Below are 7,328 nucleotides of genomic sequence, written 5' to 3'. Positions count from 1 at the left end.
TCGAGAACAATAAATCAACCGTCAATGACCCAGGCAGCAAACGGTCCCGTAACCGTGGTTGTTATGAAGATGCCAAGCTTGTATGTCCCAAATTTGCAGCAGCTGGGACAACAAGAATTCAGTTTTCACCGACATTTGAACTCGGATCGTTGGATTCAAAGTCCAGAGTGCTCACCATTACACCATGGAACCTTTGCTGATAAATTTATTTGAATCTTTTCTTAAAATCAACAACATTACCGTCTCCACCATTATACTTTGTCTCGGCCAGGTCTCATCCTTAACTTCAGCTTGCCCACTTGCCCCTCTGCTAAGCCTCGGTTCTGAGTAAATCACACAGCTGCCTTGATGGCTATCGGTTCACAAATCTCTGTTTCTTTTTCACACTGCTCATAGCATCTTGTATTGCAGTCCTGCCAGGTAAAATGTGAATAATCTTTGCAAGGCACTGCTGCACGATAGATAAGCAATTGTTAACTTTTTTCGAGAATACGAAGTGCAATGTCTACGTTTCAAGAAGCACTGCTTTCAATTTCAACAAGTATGCCAGCCGAATGCAGCTTGCAAAGAAAATGTTGAGCAATCTGCTGTGCAGTGAAACGAAGCACTGGACAACACACATCTTTCTCCCCCGCTTATTTGGAACTGGGAATAAGAGGTTGAGCCTATCATATGATGTCCAGAACAATAAATCAACCGTCATCGATTCAGGCAGCAAACGGTCCCGTAACCGTGGTTGGTATGCAGATGCCAATCTTGTGTGTCCCAAATTTCCAGCAGCTCGGACAACAATAATTCAGGTTTCACCGAGATTTGAACTTGGATCGCTGGATTCAGAGTCCAGAGTGCTTACCATTACACCATAGAACCTTTGCTAAACAGTTCCCTAGATTCTTTTCTCAAAATCAACAACATTACCATCTCCACCATTGTACTTTGTCTCGGCCTGGTCTCATCCTTAACTTCAGCTTGCCCCTCTGCTAAGCTTCGGTTCTGAGCAAATCACACAGCTGCCTTGATGGCTATCGGTTCACAAATCTCAGCTTCTTTTTCACACTGCTCATAGCAGCTTGTATTGCAGTCCTGCCAGGTAAAATGAGTATATTCTTTGCAAGGCACTGCTGCACGAAAGATGAGCAATTGTTAACTTTTTTCGAGAATATGAAGTGCAATGCCTCCGTTTCCAGAAGCACTGCTTTCAATTTCAGCAAGTATGCCAGCCGAATGCAGCTTGCAAAGAAAATGTTGAGCAATCTGCTGTGCAGTCAAACGAAGCACTGGAGAACACACATCTTTCTCCCCCTCTTATTTGGAACTGGGAATAAGAGGTTGAGCCGATCATCTGATGTCGAGAACAATAAATCAACCGTCATTGATTCAGGCAGCAAACGGTCCCGTTATCGTGGTTGGTATGCAGATGCCAAGCTTGTTTGTCCCAAATTTCCAGCAGCTGGGACAACAAGAATTCAGGTTCCACCGAGATTTGATCTCGGGATCGCCTGGATTCAGAGCCCCGAGTGCTTACCATTACACCATGGAACCTTTGCTAAACAGTTCACTAGATTCTTTTCTCAAAATCAACAACATTACCATCTCCACCATTATATTTTGTCTCGGCCTGGTCTCATCCTTAACTTTAGCTTGCCCACTTGCCCCTCTGCTAAGCTTCGGTTCTGAGCAAATCACACAGCTGCCTTGATGGCTATCGGTTCACAAATCTCAGCTTCTTTTTCACACTGCTCATAGCAGTTTGTATTGCAGTACTGCCAGGTAAAATGTGTATAATCTTTGCAAGGCACTGCTGCACGAAAGATAAGCAATTGTTAACTTTTTTCGAGAATACGAAGTGCAATGCCTACGTTTCAAGAAGCACTGCTTTCAATTTCAACAAGTATGCCAGCCGAATGCAGCTTGCAAAGAAAATGTTGAGCAATCTGCTGTGCAGTCAAACGAAGCTGCTGATTCTTATGTAAATTATGTAACAGGTTACGGAGTTGGAGATAATTGGTGTAGGGCTTCCAGACATCATTGGGTCCCCATTTTAAAGTCCCCACATTGTGGTTTACAACAAAGCTTAGAGTAATATGCCAGGTAGCTACAGTGGGTTGAACCAGAGAATGGTGGGCAATGAGAAGCTGGGGCAGGTAAATCTGGACGGCTGCAGTGGCACCAACTGGTGAGATAGAGAGTTGCCTTTATCATTATTATTATTGACAGAGCAATTTATTGCAGAAAAGTTGGCACAGAAGTGTGACAAAATATGGACAGGAGGTTTTGTAATCAGGAACTGGCGCAGATGAAATGTTTTTATTCCATTTTATTGAACCGATACATATATGGAATGAGTGATACAGTAATTTGATACATTTGAACATATATAAAGTGCACGTGGGGATATTGAGAGTATTTGGATATAATCATTCTTGCATATTATGGACATTGTGCCCGGGTACGAGAACTAAATCAAGCAGGTTATCGTTCCTCAACATGTAAAGGAAATCAAATGTAATTAGTCCTGCCTCTCGTCAGAAGTCAATTCAAAGTGGATTTGTGTCATACATATGTGTGTATATATAAATCAATTTAATATTTACTTAATAGTTGTTTCAAGACCAGCAAAACACAGAACACTGGGCATAACGGCATGAGATCATGGGGCAACCGTAACTTACAGGATATAATAGTTAATCCATCCTAGGATCACAGCCATCTAACAACTCTGCCCAGAACTGAATACAATACTCCAACTGAGGCCTAAACAGGGCTTTGTATAGCTGCAGCATAACTTCTGCCCCGTTGTATTCTAGCTTTCTAGATATTAAGGCCAGCATTCCATTTGCCTTTTTGATTATTTTCCATACCTGTTCATGAGATTTTATTGATCTATGTACATGGAACCTCGAGTCTCTTTGGACAGCAAAGGGGTGCAAAAACACTGTAGAAAGGGAATGCAAGAATAAACCTGTGAAAAGTTTTTACTGGTATAGTATGATAAAGAGGGAGGCGAAGGAGAATGTGGGCCCCTTAAAGACAGAGTCCTTTCTACAAAACTTCCTATCACTTTTTTGTCACACTTCTGTGCCAACTTTTCTGCAATAAATTGCTCTGTCCATAAGAATAATGGCAACTCTCTATGTCACCACTTGGTGCCGCTGCAGCAGCACAGATTTACCAGCCCAGCTTCTCAGTGTGCACTCGTCTCTGGTTCAACCCACTGTAGCTACCTTGCATATTACTCTAAGCTTTGTTGCAAACCACAATGTGGGGACTTTAAAATGGAGAACCAATGAAGTCTGGAAGCCCTACTCCAATTAACCCCAACTCCCTAACCCTGTCATGTAAGAAACATAAGAATCAGGAGCAGGATTAGGCCTTTCAGCCCCTCAAGCCTGCTCCGCCATTCAATTAGATCATGGCTGATCTTCGACCTCAACTACACTTTCCCACCCGATCCCCATATTTCCTGATTCCCTCAGGGCCCAAAAGCACTGACAATTGCAGGGATGAGAGACTTACTCCTCACTTTTATATTCCAAACCCCTTGCAATAAAGGCCAAAATGCATCCACCTTCCTAATTTTTTGGTGTACCTTCATATTGTAGGCGGGCATCCTTTACCTGCTTTATGGCAATTTACCTTCCTTTACCTGGTTTACGGTACTTTACCTGGTCAGACAGCCTTTTTGCCACTGCACTTTGACCAGCTCCAAACAGCGGTCTCGAATCGCTATAGACCTCCTTCGAGTTCTGACGGGAGGAACTTATAATTAATGATATATTAAAACGGACAAATGGTCTGGATGCAAGAAAGTCAAACTTTATTAAAACGAATAAACTACACCACACGATTTTGTAATCACGCTAAAATTGCTTAAAGAGGGGAGGAAAAAAACGGACACAACGAGGGAAATCGACTAAAATACAATTATAATGAAATCCCCACTTTACTCCCACCCCTAAGCCTATCCTAAGTTGCCTTGTGGAAGACCAGAAAAATATATGCTCACCACTGCAGTGCCAGCTGCGTGTCCCACGAGATCTTCACTGTCCTGAAGTAAAGAAACACCCCAGTGTTTTAAAAGCAAACTGCTGGTGTTACTTCTTCAGACAGACTGCCACACTGTAGAGAGCACATGGAGGCAAGCCAGAGAGAGAGAGATGCCTCTGAGAAGCTATCTCTTACACCCCAGTTTTGGGGCCGAAATGTTCCCGCCCAGATCCAGAAGTTTCTGGGCTAAAGCAAAAGGGATCCAACTGTCCCCATTGTCCAGAAATGGGTGCTTCAAACCCATTCATTTTAAACTGTTCCCTTCCTCAGTTTAAGTGTTTCTTTTCAAATGTCTGTGCTGAGCCTTTGAACCATCTCCATTCACCCTGATGGGTTTTGAATGGAGTTGTATTACTATGTAAACAGAAACCCATTATCTTGTGGTCACTGCAACCGCAGTCAATTGGTTTAATCCCTTGTGCAAATAGCCTTTTGCAGTTTCTGTAAACAAACATCGATTGTCTCTGCAGGGAGGGAACCTCCCCTTCTGATTGACAGAATTTGACTGCCGTTGCTTCACAGACACAGAAAGCTGCTTCCAGGCCCTTTGTCCTTGGCCACGCAGTCTGACGGCCATTTTATCCCTGGGCAATTTACCAAACTCAAGAGTACCTTTTTTTAATAAAAATGTGCTGTCTTAAGGTGTGCGATTTTTTTACAAAGTTCTTTGATTCCGGTGTTGTCCAAGTGCTGCCTAGCTTAACGCAGACTTCTTGCAGTTCTGGGTATGTTATAAAAAAAATCCAACCCAGAGACAATTTAAATCACGCAAACTCTTCGTCCACGATATGGGTTAATATTTCCCGATCTTCGGGGGCTGAGGGGATTTTGCAAACCCCTGCATTCGCACCTTGGATACTTCCAACTTGCTTGTAGTATCCTCTTGAAGAAGTGAGCAAAGATTTCTGACACCCGACAAACAACCATCCCCTGTATTTACCTATAGCTACCTATCACTGATTCCCCGACCCGTCTATTCCACTCAAATCCGAGAAAACCATGGTACGGTAGGCATCTACAGATACATCAATTACAAAATATTACAATAAGGGTCTCATACCCCTGCACCACTTGTTACATTATAACATGTTACAAAATGTTGCAATCTTGGTTATACAATGTAATCAGAATGATTTCAAGCACGTAGAGTGTCCTACGCCTCTGCAGCACTTGGAACTGTAAAACAAAATACAAAAATCTCCATTAAACATTTGAAACAAAATGCTGAAATAAACCCCGACCATCACGTGCCAATGAAGGGCCACGAAATTCGAGTGAGTATTGCTCCTCCCACCCGGGCAGTAAATGTTCCTTCCACCCCCCCTTTTAATGGTCTTAAACTTTTAAAACATACAGAATGGATTTTACAGAACAGTCTGCTCCGCCAGCCTCAAGCCATTCCCTTCTCCCTTTGTGGAGGCGGGGTACCCCTCATGTTTCACAGACCGAGACCGGGGAGTATGGGATCGCAACTCCCAGTCCCTCCCCCTCCCATCTTCCCTTGACTGGCTGCAGAAAATGATGGGTGCCTGTGTGGCGTCTCTCACTGGCCCCATACTCAAACTTGGATCCCAGACCCTGCCACTCACTCATCCTTCCCAGCCACAGTTAGACTCCAACTTTGCCTGTGGGCCCCAGGTGAGTTCCTCCCATCCCCGAATGCACCCATGCGACTCTTGAGTCTCCCCCTCCCCTTTACAATCTTTCCCGGGCCATCACCACCCAGTCCCCGGGGAACGCGTCCCTATCTGACAAGGCGCCTGTGCTTCCCCACCATGACTCCTCAATAGCGAGGTCTCCAGCAAGTGAAATTCGGTCAGGATAGTGCTGGGTTGCGGCTGTGCCCCACCTAGCTGGGGCCATCCCTACCACGTAGGATGAATCACACACAGAATCTACAGTGCAGATAGAGGCCATTTCAGCCCATCGAGCCTGCACCCACACATATCCCACCCTATCCCCGTAACCCCACGTATTTAATCCCCTAACACTAAGGGTCAATTTATCATAGCCAGATCAACCTAACCTGCACATCTTTGGACTGTGGGAGGAAACCGGAGCACCCAGAGGAAACCCACGCAGACACAGGGAGAATGTGCAAACTCCACACAGACAGTCGCCCGAGGCCAGATTTGAACCCGGGTCCCCAGCGCTGTGACGCAACAGTGCTAACCACTATGCCACCGTGCCCCCCTTGAGTAGGCAGGTTCCTCCGGACTCTGTCCGGTTTCTCCCGAAGGTCACTGTGGGGTCTCCTTCTGGATTTGTCCAATGGCGAGGTGATCACCAGCATTCTGTATAACCATATCTTCATTCGATGCCCAGCTCGGGCTGGGCGAACAGGTCTGCTCCTTTGTCCACTCTCCTGCAAAAGAACTTAAAAGGACATGCAGCCAAGTCTCTCACTGACCTGCTGCCTTAGGTAGAGACATGGTCGGGTCCCTTGACCTCGGACCAAAATACAAATATTTGGCACACTTACAAGCTTAAACTTTAAACTACTAGTTACATTCTAAACTTAAAATTTAAACACCTTAAAAGCAAGCTATAAGCACTGGTAACTTAACACAAAGCTATAATACAAATGCCGCCCGTCTCCGTTCGGCCAGGTTAATCTCTGGTGTCACTGTCACAGATTACTGCTGCCTGCAGTGAAGCTGGACTGCCTCCTGCTTCTGGTTCCTGGCAGCTTATGGCTGCTAGTTGGGGACCTCTGTGATCTGTTTCCTCCCGGCTCGGAAGATTGCTCTTTGTGACAGGTACCCTGGTGACCATCTTATATTAGGCTTGTGGACCCGCTGAGACTTTCTGAGGGTCGTCTCTGCGGGGAAACTTTGGCTGACAGACCCTGAGCCTGGGTCACAGCCCTAGCTGGCTAGGAACTTTCTCCCCCTGATGCAAACAGACCGCACTGTTTAATATACCTGGCAGCCTGCCAGTAATCCGGGTTTGTCTCCTTTTCCCTACCCACTCCTGTACTGGGGGCAGGCATCCCCTCACCACCCGCTGCTGGTGACTGAAAATCTTCCTCTCCAGGTCCAAAACCTGGTACCGGCTCCTTCCATATGTCCCCCACAAGAGGAATTTCAATCCTTTCCTCCCCAGAGTCCCACACCATAGGGGGAACCACTCTAGAAGCGGGCTGGGAAGTTTGTCCCTTGAAACAGGCAACTGCGCCTGCATGAACCTCCTCCCCTGAGTCCCCCGGCAGAGGCTGTGAAATCTCTGTATTCAAACAGGCGACAGCGCCTGCGCGGGAAAACTGAAGAGGAGCCGCTGGG

This window comes from Somniosus microcephalus, unplaced genomic scaffold (genome assembly GCF_052327205.1).
Source record: "Somniosus microcephalus isolate GS21.2 unplaced genomic scaffold, FLI_Smic_1.0 unresolved_chr4, whole genome shotgun sequence".
Lineage (NCBI taxonomy): Eukaryota > Metazoa > Chordata > Chondrichthyes > Squaliformes > Somniosidae > Somniosus > Somniosus microcephalus.
The sequence above is the reverse complement of the archived record's forward strand: the minus strand, read 5'-3'. Positions refer to the sequence as shown.